Source organism: Dreissena polymorpha, chromosome 13 (assembly GCF_020536995.1).
Source record: "Dreissena polymorpha isolate Duluth1 chromosome 13, UMN_Dpol_1.0, whole genome shotgun sequence".
NCBI classification, from domain to species: domain Eukaryota; kingdom Metazoa; phylum Mollusca; class Bivalvia; order Myida; family Dreissenidae; genus Dreissena; species Dreissena polymorpha.
Genome location: NC_068367.1, coordinates 41,822,601 through 41,840,213, shown reverse-complemented (window position 1 = coordinate 41,840,213; position 17,613 = coordinate 41,822,601). Strand labels below are relative to the sequence as shown.

Genomic DNA, 17,613 nt, shown 5'->3' with positions numbered 1-17,613 from the left:
TTTTGTTTATTAAGCATACACTCTTAACTTAAAGAATTACTATAAATGTTTAATTATGAACACTAAAAATTGAAAATAGATTAGATACGTCTGGAATCGATCGTATTTTGTTTATTTTGTGTGTCGGCATTGCTGGACACATGGCCCCCCCCCCCCCAACAAAATCTTATCAGATTTAATTGATTCACGAAAACGACAACTATCCTTATTTGTAATACAATGTAAATATGAACTGCTGAATATGTTATAAGTTTTAGAAATTTGATATTATGCTTATTTTTGAACAAGTCCAAATAGGTTCTCTCCATACATGTTTTATTGTATTATTGCATTTGTTCTGTCTGTCTTTATTTAAATAAATTTCTCTCTTTATTAAAATAAATTTTGAGTCCACACTCTAATAAGATTAAGTGTCCTAGTTTGAATACCGATTTACTTTCATGGCTTTGATAAAAGGTTAACAAAGCATGAGAACCATGCAATGTTAGCTCTGTAAATTATAAAATAAGATTGCTTAACAAATATTGTAGCTCTGTAAATTATAAAATTGAATGGCTTAACAACTATTGTAGCTCTGTAAATTATCAAATAAGATTGCTTTACAACTATTGTAGCTCTGTAAATTATAAAATAAGATTGCTTAACAACTATTGTAGCTCTGTAAATTATAAAATAAGATTGTTTAACAACTATTGTAGCTCTGTAAATTATAAAATTAAATGGCTTAACAACTATTGTAGCTCTGTAAATTATAAAATAAGATTGCTTAACAACTATTGTAGCTCTGTAAATTATAAAATAAGATTGTTTAACAAATATTGTAGCTCTGTAAATTATAAAATTAAATGGCTTAACAACTATTGTAGCTCTGTAAATTATAAAATAAGATTGTTAACAACTATTTTTAATTGGCATATACACGCACGTCATTGTCTTAATAACCACTGTTTGTTATACCATATTTGTTCTCATCAGAATTTTGTATAAGACTCTTAAACAAACTGGAAGCAGAATTAATTTTAGCCTCGTTCTGGGAGAAATGGGCTTTACTAATGTGCATAGTGTGGTCCAACATTAGCCTGTGCAGTTCTGACAGGCTAACCAAACACAACACTTTTTGCCAAGACTTGATTTTGGTTGAGAAGAAATTTCCTTTTAACAAAAAGTCCCTCAACAGCGGAATGAGCTGTCCCTGATAAGCCTATGTATGCAATGCAAACGCTAATCTTTGGATGGCACATAACATGAATTAAGCCCTGTTTTCCCAGAACAAGGCTCACCTTGTATCGCCTTATAAAACCCTGTAACAGCTTGTAGGCAGACTTACTTTGAGCCTCACTATGGGATAACAGGGCTTACTGTAACAGATTTTAGGCAGACTTACTTTGAGCCTCATTATGAGATAACAGGGCTTACTGTAACAGATTGTAGGCAGACTTACTTTGAGCCTCATTATGAGATAACAGGGCTAACTGTAACCGATTGTAGGCAGACTTACTTTGAGGCTCATTATGAGATAACAGGGCTAACTGTAACAGATTGTAGGCAGACTTACTTTGAGCCTCATTATGAGATAACAGGGCTTACTGTAACAGATTGTAGGCAGACTTACTTTGAGGCTCATTATGAGATAACAGGGCTAACTGTAACAGATTGTAGGCAGACTTACTTTGAGGCTCATTATGAGATAACAGGGCTTACTGTAACAGATTGTAGGCAGACTTACTTTGAGGCTCATTATGAGATAACAGGGCTAACTGTAACAGATTGTAGGCAGACTTACTTTGAGGCTCATTATGAGATAACAGGGCTTACTGTAACAAATTGTTGGGGGACTTACTTTGAGCCTCATTATGAGATAACAGGGCTTAATACATGTTGCCTAATGAGTATTCCTAGATTAGCATGTACAGCAGCACAGGCTAATCAGGAACAACACTTTTCGCCTAGACAGAATTTTCGTTTACAAGATATATTTCTTATACAATATATTCAATAAAAGCGGAAAGTGTTGTCCCTGATTTGCCTTAGTGGACTTCTTTGCTAACCAATATTATACAATGGAGAACACGTGTTTTAAATATTATATTTACTAAGGTTCAAGTTATAGAGCTGTATAGGATGATGAACTTGAAATTGTGATTTATTTCTTTTTCTTTATCTTCAATTGGAAATTTAAGGATATCGTTTTGAGAAAAATACATAGTTTTGGGTGGGAATGGGGTCAATTTTGGACCCAAAATTTGACAAAAAAAACAACAACACTGTAAACCCACCAAGAACTAAACACCTCCTCGCAAACAGGCTCTATACAACCAAGGCATTGGATTGAATAGATACATATCTAACAAGACTACACTGCAACGCCGATATATCGCGGTTGGTGGGGTCCAAAGATCACGAGCGCGATATATCCGGCGCGCAATATAACTCTAGAAATGTCTAACTTTTTTTATTGCAGTTAATTTGTCAAATTTCCCAATGTTTTAATTTTATATACGGCGCTGCTACATATTTGTATAGTAATACATGTAATTGCAAACCAATTCTACAATCAACATTTTCATAACTACATACGTACCGGTATCTGTAATTATCATGAAAACCAAAATGTAAATTATATTTTTTATTTTCACGTTAAATATTGCTCGCGAATCAGCTAAAAATAAGAATTCATGCCATAAAAAAACATATAAAAAACAATTGTGCATAGATTCGAATGTACCGTTATAAGTAGTCCTAATTAAGAAACTGAAACAGCGTAACGGTAACGATACAGTCTGTTTGAATTTTAGTTTATTAAGAGGAAATGTCAACGTCACATAATTCGCGAGATACCGCGGTACTGTAGTTGAAATTTACAACGAAACTTTCAATGGAAATTAAATTATCTCAATGTTGTACCCGCTACGAAATTATTATTTACAAATAAATACACTCACACCAATTTTCGCGAGCTTTTTATCACGACAAAGAAATTCATGACTAGTACCGAAATTTAACGATTTATATACCAGTAAACTGCCAATATTACCTTTGCAATGACACTTGAATTGGTTATTTCTTAAGTGTTAAAAACAACCCCAGCCGTGTGTAAACAACACTATCACTTATCGACTGTTGTTCACGCTTCACTGCATGCCATAGTAAGCCGCGACATCAATTGAACCAATGTTTTGACCAACTTTCATGATGATTGGGCAAAAATTGTGACTTCTAGAGTGTTAACAAGGTTTCTCTATAGCCAAAGAAGGAAAACTGCCCCGCCCACTGGCGGCCATGTTTTTCAACGGATCGGAACCACTTTTGAACTCATCCAATATATCATTAAGACAAATATTTTGACAAAGTTACATTTAGATTGGGCATGAAATGTGACTTCTACAGTGTTCACAAGGTTTTTCTTGTTTTTGATCTAGTGACCTAATTTTTGATCCGGCACAACCCAGTTTCAAACTCGGTCGAGATTTCATTGGGACAAAGCTTCTGACCAAGTTTCATGAAGATGAGACAAGAAATGTGGCCTCTAGAGTGTTTAGGAGCAAATGTTAACAGACGGACGGACGGACATACGATGGACAAAGACCGGTCACAAAAGCTCACCTGAGCAATCAGGTGAGGTAACAAAAAGTCAAAACAGTAAACATGGACTCACCAAGGCTCTGCTGTTCGAAGTGTTGATGTAGCCAACATTGGAGAAGATGTGGTGTGCTAGGCTGCTGCAATACGTCTTCGTACTTAAATTTCTTGAGCGAGTTGTAGTATTTGTTAAAGAAAGGGGTGCCGCTGATTTCCATCGACATTTACTTTAACGATGTTTGTATTGTTGGCTAATAATATTTGCTGAAAAGGAAAACATAACATGTGAGATTAAACAACTTCAAACGATAGACTGCATAACTTTTAAAGGGGCCGTCCAACAGATTAAATTGGTACATTGACAAAAAAGTTGTTTCAGATTCGCAAATTTTCGTTTTTTTATGATATTTTTGAGGAAATAGTAATACTGACAATTTACAATGCTTTTAAATATCCATTGTATGCATCTTTTGACGATTTGAAAAGACGAATTAAAAAGCGTCGTTTGATGCAAAACGATTGAATAATTTGGAAAGTTCTGTTGTTGTAGTTATATTTTGGGAAACTACGAGGATTGCTTATATAGGTAAAAATACATCGCTCTAAGCATGCGCATGGATGGTCAAGTGGTCTAGGCGGGAGACTTTTAACTCCAGGACTCCAGGGGTCAGTGGTTCGAGCCCTGTTGAGGGTTATTTTTTTCTTTTTTTAAAGTTGTATTCTTGTGTTTTTTTACAGGAGATTTTTAGGTCAAATGTTTAAATTTATCAACATAAAGCATTTAATGACATGCTTCATTCAATAATGCCAAAATCTGTTGGATGGCCCCTTTAATAAGAGACTGAGCAATACAACTTTAAATGTGGCACTACAAAACTTAAAACATGAGAATGTGCAGCTTTAAAAGTGAACATATACAACTTTACATTTGAGACTATACAACTTTAAATGTGTGACTAAACAAATTTAAATGTTACAATGTACACCTTTAAAGGTGAAACTATACAACTTTAAATGTGAGACTACATGTATACAACGTTAAATGTGAGACTTTTTTCAACTTTAAATGTGAGATTTTACAATTGTATAGCATATCTTAAGAAACAAATAGATGTGAGTTGAATACTGTAAGTTTATGAGTACTTGATCACACACGTTTGGCTATGGATTAGACACAGATAAAGAAATACAGATTGACGTCTGTGGTGAATTCAGTGTACCACATCAGGGCTATAGATTACAAGCGTATGTGCGTTATTACTTAATTAAAATAACCAAAAACGTAATTAAATTCAATATCAAGCGTACAAAAACGCAAATATAAAGTTAATTACGTATTTCCCATAAGAAAACCTTGCGTCACAAAATGCAATCCTTACAAACACGGGACGTCTTTTTTTAGACTGGTTATTTCCCGTACAAAAATGTACCGAATAGTTTATACATGTATGCCGTCCTATGAAGAAAAGAAGGCAGTCTTTCCAGCGGTTATCAATCTTTACTGTAATTATTCGTACACCCATCCGATTTCTATTTTCATTTTCTTAAAAATATCAAAATGGCCACTCGTGGCCGTAGAAAGACAATCCTCACACAAACAAACACTTTCGACAGGTATTTAGCCAGAATATTGGGGAAACCGAAAACTTTTGTGCAGCTTTGCTGAATGATCTGTTGCAAGATGTGATCATTTCTCCAGAGAATTTAGTTCGCCCGTTATTATCGGAGATTTTGAACGAAGTTGTTAAACCCAAAAAACACGTTTATGGGCAGCGATTTTCCTTGTCCAATTGGGAAAAGTACCCGTACCGGTCCGATTGGGAAAAATCGAGTCGTGAAAACCTCAAAATTGGGAAAAATCGAGTCGTAAAAACCTCAAATTGGGAAATTGGTGTATTTGATTTTTTGCTCCCAAATACTTAAAAATTGATAAACAAGTGTTTTCAAGCTGTCAATATTATATAAACCTAGGTTCAAGCTATAGAGCTGCAAAGGGAAACTAACTAAATGTTGCTTTAAAAAAAAAAAAAAAAAAAAAAATTTTTTTTTTTTTTTTTTTTTTTTTTACTTTAATTGGGAATTTAAGAACAGCAATTGGGAAATTTGTATTTTTTTCGTAATTGGGAAAGTGCCGTTTACCGGTACTTTATAAAGAAGGAGGAAAATCGCTGATGGGGAGTGTAAGTGAAAAAACTTTAATAGAGTGGCGAAACAAACACCCGTTGCTGGTGATGGATATGGAAAATGGAGCTATGAAATGTACATTATGCACAAACATGAAAAGTAACTTAAAACTAACTAATGTTGCTACAAATGTTGATTTATTTTTCACCTGCACATAATTACATAGTAATCTTAGTAGATATTTATTATATTATATATGTCATTCCCTAAATCACCCAATTGAGTTAAAAAACCGGGGGTGAAAAACCCAATTAAGCTCAAAAGTAGGGGGTAAAACATTTTGCTGAAACTCTATTGAATTTACAAAAACCCTATTGTTGTCAAAACAGGGGGTGAAAAACCCAATTACCCAATAAAATTATCTATAGCCCTGCCACATCTTTCTACAGGGGACTTTTATAATTTTAATAGTTATTATTGCCTATTCTGGCTAAAACTATGCAATGTAAGTGATATTCAATAGATACAACATGTAGTTATACAGTTTATCTACATAATATGGCATCTTTTTGTAGGACACACCTTATATTTAAAGTTCCACTTCAAGTGTTGAAATTGTGTGCATTAGCATATCAAAGCAATAAGCCCCATTGTTTCTTGCAAACATATGGGCTTTGATTTAAACAATAATCAAATCCAATTACAACCCAAAAGCTGTATCAAAAGCATTGACTTCACTAAGGTACAATAGTAATGATTAGCGCTAATTGTTTACAACTGTATTATCCGTTGTGTGTTTTCAAGTGTTGCAGGCAAACGGCGGATCTGGATCAAATACAATAACGCTTTATGATCAACAACTGACTGATATACATTCTGAATTTTAATTACAAAGAAATAAAAAACGTATGAATGTGTGTTTGATTGTTTGCGTTTACCTACATTTACTATAATCTAATGTTTGTGTATCAATTCAAATGTGTTTAATTAATTGACATTATCGTCTGATATACATGTAGTTAAACTGTCTGTCATAAATTGCTAGAATTAAAACTAGAGCTTTGTCACAGACTATACCACCACATGCCGCATTGCCACAGACTATGTTGCATGCTGTCTTCACAAAACAAGATAATCTAATTTATGTCGATTTTTAAGAATTATTATGCCATTATTATTTATGGCCATTTTTACCTTTGAACTCTTGAATTCGTTCGCATGACAGGCCGTCCAATGACTGTGAACAGAAATAATGTAATGAGTCATTTAAAATCTCACAATGAAAGACATAGTTATGGCCCGGACAAGCTCATTTATGGCCATGTTTCACTTTAGAACATCAAGTGTGACCTTAACCTTGGAGATATTGAAGTAATTCTTTTGCATGACACATTATCCAATGATTGTGAACAAAAGTACCAAGCAATTTTTAAATCTCACAATGAATGACATAGTATGGCCAGAACAAAAACATTTATGACCATTTTTGACCTTTGAACTCACAGTGTGACCTTGACCTTGGAGATATCAATGTAATTCTTTTGCCTGACACACCGTCCAATGATGGTGAACAAAGGTGCCGAATGATTTTAAAATCCCACAATGAATTACAGAGTTATGGCCCGGACAAGCTGATTTATGGCCATTTTTGACCTTTGAACTCAAAGTGTGACCTTGACCTTGGAGATATCGACGTAATTCTTTCGCACGACACACTGGCCAATGATGGTGGACAAATGTGTCAAATGACTTTAAAATCTCACAATGAAAAACATAGTTATGGCCTGGACAAGCTAATTTATGGCCATTTTTGACCTTTGAACTTAAAGTTTGACATTGACCTTGGAGATATCAACGTAAAATTATTTCACGTGACACACCGTCCAATGATGGTGAATAAATGTGCCAAGTGATTTTAAAATATCACAATAAACGACACAAGTTATTGCCCAGACATGATCATTTATGGCCATTTTTGATCTTTGAACTCAAAGTGCGACCTTGACCTTGGAGATATCGAAGTAATTCTTTCGCGCGACAAACCGTCTAAAGATGGTGAACAAATTTGCCAAATGATTTTAAAATCTCACAATAAATGATAAAGTTATGGCCCGGACAAGCATTTGACCCTTGAACTCCAAGTGTGACCTTGACCTTGGAGATATCGACATACTTTTTTTACGCAACACACCGTCCCATGAGGGTGAACAAATGTACCAAGTTAGTTTAAAATCTAACGATTAATGACATAGTTATGGTCCGGACAAACTTTTGGTTTAAAACACACCAAGTGACCCCGTGACCTAGTTTTTGACCCGGCATGACCCATATTCAAACTTGACATGAACATCATCTAGATACAACTTGTGACACCAAGTTTGGTGCAGATCGGATGGAATTTCGGGACAGACCAACAAACCGACCGACAGACCGACAAAGTGATTCCTATATATAGCCCCCATTACTTATTAGTGGTAATGGAGGTATAAAAATGATGTAATTATATTTGATTATAGGATATATATTTATTGTAGAAAAATAATATGTAAACAGTTATTCAGTCCCACCAATCAGCTTAATTCATAACAATCAACTTGTTAATGGCATACAGTAATAAGGGCCAGTTATTACAGGGACCTTAAATAAATAAAAAAATCATTCACCTGATAATAAAAGACTAGTTAATTTACATGTGCTAAACATGGTTTACCTCCTGCAAGTTAATCTCAGGGGTTTTCCCATTTTGCCCACAGCAATTTATCGCGGATATGTACTACAAACAAATCGGGCATTGACTTACACAATTTTTTTTTGTTTTAATCATAAATTACATGTAATAAATTAAATTGCTGATGCAATAGTCATTTTTCTTTAACAAACAATTTCGAGCTGACGAAAATAAATGGTTTCACAGTTTTTGTGAAATAAACAACATAAACAATTTTTATAACATCTATAACTTCAAAATAGTAATAAAACTTAGTAAAATAAGTATATTAAGCCAGTAATTCTCATAACGACTTAAAACATGTGCTAGAACTAGGGGCTAGCTCTGTGAAAAGTGTCCTTTTTATGGCAAACCGTCAATTGGGAATTTCAACCAGTAATTATGTTAAAATATAGACGTTAAGAGATTATGAATGGGACTTGATTATTAGCCCCTATTTTCAAAATAAATAAAACTGTAAGGTCTCACCTGAGGCTCAAGAAGGTGAGATGACATGCTGGCCTCGCTGTGATTGCTAAGGGCTGAGTTTGAGTTCTACCTAATGTTGGGTTGGAGTCAAAAGGCATACTGGACCACACGACAAAACTGCTGTCATTTTTCAACGCTTTATCTAGTGTCAGCTCAATGCGAGGCTGTTTTGTCTTGGAGTGTGAAGTGCTCGTAACAAACCATGATGGGTACACCTTAAGCACCGTGTTTATGTTGTTGGGAAGAATTTGCGTCTGAACCACACCGATGTATTCATCGTGCTACGAGTGTTCATACAAAGTTTTTTTTGTCAGCAACTGCGTAAAAAGCATGTTCACTTTGAACATTTTGGATGCATAAAAGGACAAACCAGGATGGTCCATAATGCTACTACTATTGAAAGCAGAAGTAGACCCCGTGGATAGCTTATGCTTCGATCTATAACTGTTTAACTGTTTCTAGATTTTCTACCATTATTCCATGTGTTGCTCTGTTAGTCCAACAAAGCATGGAAAAAGTTATCCAACTTTTTATTCTTCGTACTATTCGTTGTGAAGTCCACAATCAGTGACTGTTGGTGTTACCATAACTACTGCTATAACTCAGCGTGTCTGAAATACTTGACCCACCTCCGGCACTGGAGCTTAACAAACTACTTAGGCAGGAGTGTGGATCGATCAACAGGGACATTGCAGTTGTTGAGAACAGCTTGTAAAAACTCAACATGCTCAGATATTCCAGCAGACCGGTATTGTTCAATGAAGCTTTGAAGCAGGAGGTCAAAGGGGAGGAGCTAGGGATCAGTGGAGGGGAAGGGTTGTCCTGGACTGAGGCTCCTGGGGGTCCGACTGGTGCCGTTGCCATGTCAACTCAATAACAATGCTCCTGCTCACCTGAAAACAACAACACCATGGGTGATGTGAAACAGTTACGAAAGTGTTTATACAACAATCTATAAGAAACTAAGCCTCTTGATTGGATGTGAAGGTTTTCAACAGAAACATTTCATTCTCATTAATTTTTAATCAGGCATTTCATTGTTTCCTTGTAAAAAAAAACATGAAATTTAATTCAATCAGACCATTTCGTATTAAATCATTAGAAGTTTTGGTCAATGTTATATTAACATGTAAATTCATAATAACGATTTTTTTTTTCTCAACTTGCAGAGATGTAATTTCATAAACCAATATGCAACTCATTAATATTCATAATTGTCATCTCAGATAAGCATGTCAAGTCCACATAAGCTTATCAGGTAGGACACTGACTTTACTGAATTTTTATAAAAAAGAGACTTCCTTTCAATAACAAAATAAAGAAGAAAGTGTTGTTACTGATTAGTTTGTGCGTACTGCACGTGCTAATCTGGGATAACAATTTCAGCACATGAATTAATACCCATTTTCCAAAAGTGCAGCTCATGTACCTTTTAAGCCATTTCTTTCCTACATAACAATAAATAAAAAAATCAATTTGTTAACAATTTAATAATTTTTAATGGTACTCATTCTATCAATCACTTTACTTTTGAAATGTCTTCACAGATGTTTTACTGTCAACATATGATTCAGTAAATGGCAGGCAACAATTTAACATTAATGTCTTCCTGAAGTTTCAACAACACACACAACTTTTTTAACACACCTTTACAGATCTTTGACTGTTAAAATCTGCTTAAAAATTTAAAATAGACACAAATTCAAAAGTAAATCAACATAAAACAAAAGGTGTATACATAATTGGACAGCAAATACAGTGCAACAATTAACTTACTGCTGATCTTAAGTTCTCTCCCTTGATATTGTATGCGCAATAATTGCGCAATAAATTTAACAGCAACTAAATGGCAACAACTCACTACAGGAGCAGATTTTAAATTCTCTCCTTTGTAAGTGTAAGCTAAATTAATTAAAAAACAACTAAAGGGCAACAGCTAACTGCTGGCAAAGATCTGCAGTTCTCTTCATTGTTAGTGTCAGCAAAATTAAATAAACAGCAACTAAATGGTCACAACTCCCTGAGCATGGTTTAGGTATACAGTTCTCTCCCTTGTTAGCTAAATTAAATACACAACAACAAAAGGGCAACAACTCACTGCTGGTGCAGATCTAGAGTTCTCTACCTTGTGAGTGTCATCTAAAATGTCCTTCATGATGCAATCCCCACACATGGAACGACCAAGTCCCCCCATATCACAGGACTTTGATACAGCCGATCCTTTCACCAGACAGTAGTCTTCTGTGCTGAGCAGTTGCTGTAAAGTTGAGAAAATCAATCTGAAACATTTTGTCCCAGTCAGTCTTTTGAATTAGTATGTACGAAATAAACCATCGATTTTTTCCCAATAAGGGAAAGTACCTGTACCGCGTCCATTAGGACTAATTAGTGTGATAATACCGGACATTAAACAAATTTGCAGTGTGAAATCTTTCAAATGGAAATTATAATGGATCTTTTTAATAGCACGGAACTTACTTTCACAAACCCATCAAAATATTATTTTACATGCGTTTTTGATTAAATGTTTAACGTAAACTGGCATATACGGAAATGCATTTTAAATGTACTTTTGTGAAAAACTGCCATTCCGTAGAATGAAACATAGCTCTGAATCATGTCCATTCCAGACAAGAAACTATTTCAAAAAAGGCGCTGACTGATACAACAAATTGGGTCGCCCAATGGCAATCAAATATCTGCTAAGAGAAAGGCTTTAATCGCCAATTCAATGGAATTCTGCACCCCAGACACTGTAAAATCATTTATATTCGTTGGCATAATTTTTTTTTAAATTACTTTTTCATGGACATGTACATTTGTGGATGTCTGATTCTGGATAAACAAGGGCTGTTTGTAAAACATGCATGCCCCCCATATGGGCTGTCCATTGTACTGGCAGCCATTGTGTGAATACGACTTTTGCAACTGTGACCTTGACCTTTGACCTAGTGACCTGAAAATCAATAGGGGTCATCTGCAAGTCACGATCAATGTACCTATGAAGTGTCATGATCCTAGGCAAAAGCGTTCTTGAGTTATCATCCGAAAATCATTTTACTATTTCAGGTCACCGTGACCTTGACCTTTGACCTTGTGACCTCAAAATCAATAGGGGTAATCTGCGAGTCATGATCAATCTACCTATGAAGTTGCATGATCCAAGGCATATGCGTTCTTGAGTTATCATCCGAAAATCATTTTACTATTTCTGGTCACCGTGACCTTGACCTTTGACCTAGTGACCTCAAAATCAATAGGGGTCATCTGAAGTCATGATCAAGGTACCTATGAAGTTTCATGATCCTAGGTCCAAGCGTTCTTGAGTTATCGTCTGACAACCACCTGGTGGACGGACAGACCGACCTACCGACAGACCGACATGAGCAAAGCAATATACCCCCTCTTCTTCGAAGGGGGGCATAATAAATTTCCTTTAAAACATACATTCCTCAAAAGTGGAAAGTATCGTCCCTGATTAGTCTGTGTTAGGCTCATGAGGATGGCACTTTAAATGCATTAAGCCCCATTTTCCCAGATCAATGCTCACCTTGTAAAACTATGTTACAGACTGCAGGCGGACTTACTTTGAACCTCATTCTTATATAACAGGTCTGTATAAATGTTGCATTTAGTGTCGTCCTAGATAAGCCTGTACAGCAACACAGGCTAATCAGGGACAACACTTTCCGCCTAGACTGAATTTTATTTTAGAAGAGACTTCTTTTGCACAGGCTTATGTGGGAAAACACTTGATACAAATACATTCCATCCTGTTTTTCAAAGCAAGGCACATATGTTTTTTGAAACAACTCAATAACAGACTGGAAGAAGACTGAAGGTGAGTAGAATACTGCTGGGTTTCTTACAGTGCGTAAAATGTTGCTGAGTTTCTGCCTTGTTCTGGTCCATCTCAACTGACTTTGATGACTGATTGATGGGACGGCCTCTTGTATTTGGTCAAGCACCTGACGAGTACAAGGGACAGTGATAAGGCTCAAAGGCTAACGAAATGTAAAAAACACTTGAGTTGTTGTTAAAACAGTGATTGTTCACTCTAACTCAAAAGCAAATTTTGGTAAAAATTGGATTAAAAATTGTTGCAGAGTGAAACTTGGTAGCAATTAGTGACAAGAGATAAATCTCTTATTTAGTTTATGACCTTAATTTTCTAGGTAGGAAATCATTTGACCTTACATTGTTGCAGTTGCATGCATACAAAAAACTGACTGTAAAGCTCTTTTTTACTGTTTTAGGAAAAAGGGCGGGGCCCTTCCAATTGGGAAAAATTGATTTTTTTTCCCAAAAATTGGGACATTGGTGTTGCTGGTTTTTTGCTTAGAAATACTATACACTTGAGAATAAGGGTGTTCAATATTATATTAACTAAGGCTCAAGTTAGAGAGCTGGATAGGGAGACAAACTTGATATTGTGATAAATTTCTTTTTCTTTGAGTGGCATTATACACATCTAACAGTATATGCTATGTTTATAGGTGTCTATCGCAACCGTTGTTTATTTTTGGTGTTTCACTTCATATACACTTAGATTTGTTAATGCAGCATCAAAATACTAAAACAATATCCCAGAAAGATAAAAATAATGCATTTTATTAACAACCGTATTTTTGTTTGACAACTGACGACAGAAATGATTCGTTTTCCTGCAACGATATATCTATTTATATGACTCACGAACACTAACTCCGATCCTTATAAAAATACAGTTCCGCTCACCTTAGATGACTGGGACAGTCATGTAAAATATCGAATATAATATAAATTTTTTATAAACATCTAGTAGCAAGATAAGTTGCAGATAATTGGTCAGTTACCACAATTTTAACTTACTCTTTTGAACTGTTAATTCTTTTCAGCTCAATTCAACAGTGAAAAATGACCACATTTTCACTTTTACATTCAATTGAAAATTTTAGACAGTCGTTTGAGGAAAAAATATAGTTTTAGGATTGCGAATGGGGTGGAGTTTGGACCCCAAATTTGACAAAAAACAATACTGTATCTACACCAAAATTTAACACCCCCTGGCAAACAGGCTCTATAAAACCAAGGCATTCGAAGTAATAGATTCAAATCATATTAACCATCGCACAACTGTGTAAAACCTCAAGGCAACATGGCAGGCCTTTCCCAGACCATTTTGGGAAAAAATGCTTTTTCAGGATTGAGATTTTTTGCGCGAAACATCCAAAGGCCTGCATGGGGATGACGGAAACTCTTCAGGTTTTGTGTTACTGTCAGAGGTTTGAAAAGCTTTAGGCTGAAGATGGGTTTGAGTTATTGATACTCAAGTAAAACAAGTACTAAGAAGTAAATTAGTGCTATTAACAGTGATATACACAAGAATAGACGCCATTTTACCTTCTATGATATCATGCAATTCTTATCCACTTCATTTTTGGTATTCTTAATACACAGGTACACTGTCAAATCAGTAATATTTGTGGGACATTATGCTTTGTTGATTTTAAGGGTTGACCGATCCACAAATTTAACACAAACACATGGGCATTTAACTGACACAAATTCCTCATTTATTTTTCCAAACTGAGCATACATGCCATACGTCTCGGATTGTCCGGGACAGTCCCGGAAATGAAGAATTTGTCCCGCTGTCCCGGAAATCTGTCAAATGTCCCGGAATTTACAAAATCCATAAATACATGTACCTTATCTTAGGCTTAACTGCACCCTGAATCAGTGTATTTCTGCAGCGTCTCCATGACAATGCCTGCCCGAATAGGAAGACAACGCTACGTGTCAAAATTGATCAATTAACACGGGTCCTGTTATCATATCGATTGTCTCACATTCGCGGTCAAACCGATAAGGCGGCATTGTTTAATGTGGTTGTTAATTGACTTTAATCTACTACGTCATTATTTCCCGCTGCGTAAGGGCAAAGGATAGTTGTTCACACATCTGAAGTCCAACATCGCTGAGTAAAAAATTAAAAGCAGTTTATGTTCGTACGTTTAAACCGACAAAGAAGTTGTATTTGTTTTATTGTGATTGGTTGTATGTATTGTGAATTGATTTGAGTTGAGGATCTAACCATACTGTATTGTTGTATTTTTTATTATATAAATGTTATAAATGAATAAAGGTGTATCAACAACTACGCGTTACACACCGGTCTTAATAACAATACCGCAGTGACGTCACCATCTATGTTTAGAACGCTTACACTGAAAACACGTAGCTTGTATCTAGTAACTGAAGTAGTAATGTTTAATTTGACGTTAATAGATCAAGTGTATTTCGGATAGGCTTTCAAACATTTGCAATTAACGATGCGAAACAAAAAAAAAACGTACCAAAAATGCATATGTCTATAAATATCGCTACATTCTATACATGTCCCGGAAAATCGGCAAAAGTCCCGGACAATTTAACTCAATGTCCCGGAATTGGTCTGAAAAATTATGGCATGTATGAAACTGAGAAATCCACGAATATAAATGATTTTAAAATATAAAAAAAACAATTATAGAGAAAATTGTATGTTATGTAAATTCATACTGTTCTTTTCCACCTCATCTTTTTTGCATTCTTAATACATAGGAAATACACAAGCAGGCCTTTTTCTGGCATATTTATGGGTCTGTTAAATAGAACCATACACAAGCGTGTTTTTTTTTATGATAAGTTCCTCATGATTACTATATCTCAATTATATTTAAATTAGATGTAAACAATATAGTACTATCATTATATCATTTTATTATTATAATTTGAAGTATAAGAAAGAGTTATATGAAATATTTTTTCCAAATCAATGGATTTTTCGTGCGCAAAAAATCCAAATTCCACACTATTTGCATTTTCCCCAAAAATGGCAAGGAAAAGGTCTGACAAAGGGTCTATGTTACCTTCTGTGTATTCCGGTCATCCTTGTCCACCACATCCTCAGCAACCTTGTCCTGACTCAGCAGCCACTGAAGCAGCAGGATAGATTGATGTATTGCTTGTATGTATGCTTAGGATTCACACACGTTTATATACATGTTATAACAATCAATAACACATGTTAAACAGCATAAAACAATTTAAATTAATAAATCTCACATCCTGTGTTAATATTCTGTAAACATTACACAAAACATCAAAATATATTCCTCCAAAGATTACTTAAACTAATTCATATTTAAAAAAAACTATTCATCCATATACATTTCTTACATGGCATGGTGCTTTATATAGAAATAAAAGTCTAAAAATAGCCTCAGTTGCTATGTACATGTGCATCTATGTACAAATATTAAATTTTCAGTCGAAATGCTTTGTTTTTTCATGCATAGTTTACATTAACTAAATTTTAGGACAATAATGACACAAATATTATGAATACATAACATAATATGTTTTGGATGTGATGTTCAACCAAAAACCCTTACAGTGTATAATTGCATATAACAATATGTGTACATAAATTATTTATATCTTTTACTACACACTAAATGTTGTATTGTAACATCACACACTACTATGTTCGTATGCTAAACAACACATTTTCATTGAAATACTAATCACTAATTACAACAACTAATACATACATGTACACACTATTCCACTCTGAACACCAGGATGTTGTCACTCCATTCCTGTCCCACAATGATGGATGATGTGGTGCTGCTGTAGCAGACTGACTCTGGGTACCTCACTCCATCCTCCTGAGTAGCAAGATTAGCCAGCTTACTCTTTCCCTCCCAGCCCACCTGTAGTACAGTGTTGGACCACCATCCACAGACCAGCACCTGGCCTGCAGGGGTCACATGTAGACCAGATAGGCTCACTAGTGCTGGGTCTGTGTATGTAGCCAGGAGTGTGCCATCCCTGGCCAGGGTGAGAAGCTTGTTCCGCAGCCAGTAGCTGATGATGATGTACAGCCTGTCTCCTGTGGGACTCACAGCACACTTCCCTACTGCAAAACAGAGTAACATCAAGATATTGAATTACTGTAAATGTTAAATAATCTTATTAAACATACTGCAGTGATATTGTATTACACATATGTTGCTATAAAGAGGCCTTTACACATCTAAAATATATGCATACATTTCAATGATTCAATAGCTACGCGTGACAATAAACTTCAGTAGCAGAGCTATTGTGTAAACGTTTGACATGTTGAAATGCGACTGGTGAGTAAGATATGAATTGAAGCAAAATTACACAGTCTATTCGATTGAAAAAATTACACATACAGAAACAATTGCTCAGTTCAATCAACATGTTTATACCATGTTACTATGTGCAGCATGAATAGATTTTCCACACATGTATACATGTGATAACTATGTACTGAAATGAGTGAAATTGACCAAAGCAGACATAATTCATGTGCTGTGTTACGTTATTTGTGTTTTTCAAGTGTTTATAACAGGAAAAATAATATTCAAAACAACAGTTATTGACACTTTTCTAGCTAGTTAGATACAAAACCAATTTCAACAGCAAAATGTTTAAATGAACATACTACTATAATTACAATGAAATTAATACATACATTTGAACACTTCATAAAAGAATACAACCACAAGAGTACCTATGCTATAAGGCGTTATGAAATTATTCAATTTAACAAACATATTGTACATGTACAATCATTTAAAAACCACAAAATTAAGACAGGGTCAGAAAGTGTCTCTCTCCCAGGAACACAGTTTCTATTTATAGACATGTCATGTAGT

General features: G+C 35.0%; 1 long non-coding RNA gene across 5 annotated transcripts in view; it reads right to left on the bottom strand.

The window, feature by feature from the left end:
- The window catches only part of LOC127856391 (uncharacterized), a 38,065-nt gene extending 21,292 nt beyond the window's left edge, over positions 1-16,773 (bottom strand). For 4 of the 5 annotated variants that reach the window (XR_008038004.1, XR_008038001.1, XR_008038002.1 and 1 more), the window contains exons 1-7: positions 16,477-16,773; positions 15,793-15,858; positions 12,769-12,867; positions 11,025-11,156; positions 8,900-9,792; positions 6,898-6,940; positions 3,656-3,843 (exon numbers count right to left, since the gene is read on the bottom strand). This is a non-coding gene — a long non-coding RNA (uncharacterized LOC127856391). The remainder of the gene's footprint in view (positions 1-3,655; positions 3,844-6,897; positions 6,941-8,899; positions 9,793-11,024; positions 11,157-12,768; positions 12,868-15,792; positions 15,859-16,476) is intronic. The other variant, XR_008038000.1, reaches the window with a different exon arrangement.
- Between the last annotated feature and the right edge of the window lie 840 nt (positions 16,774-17,613).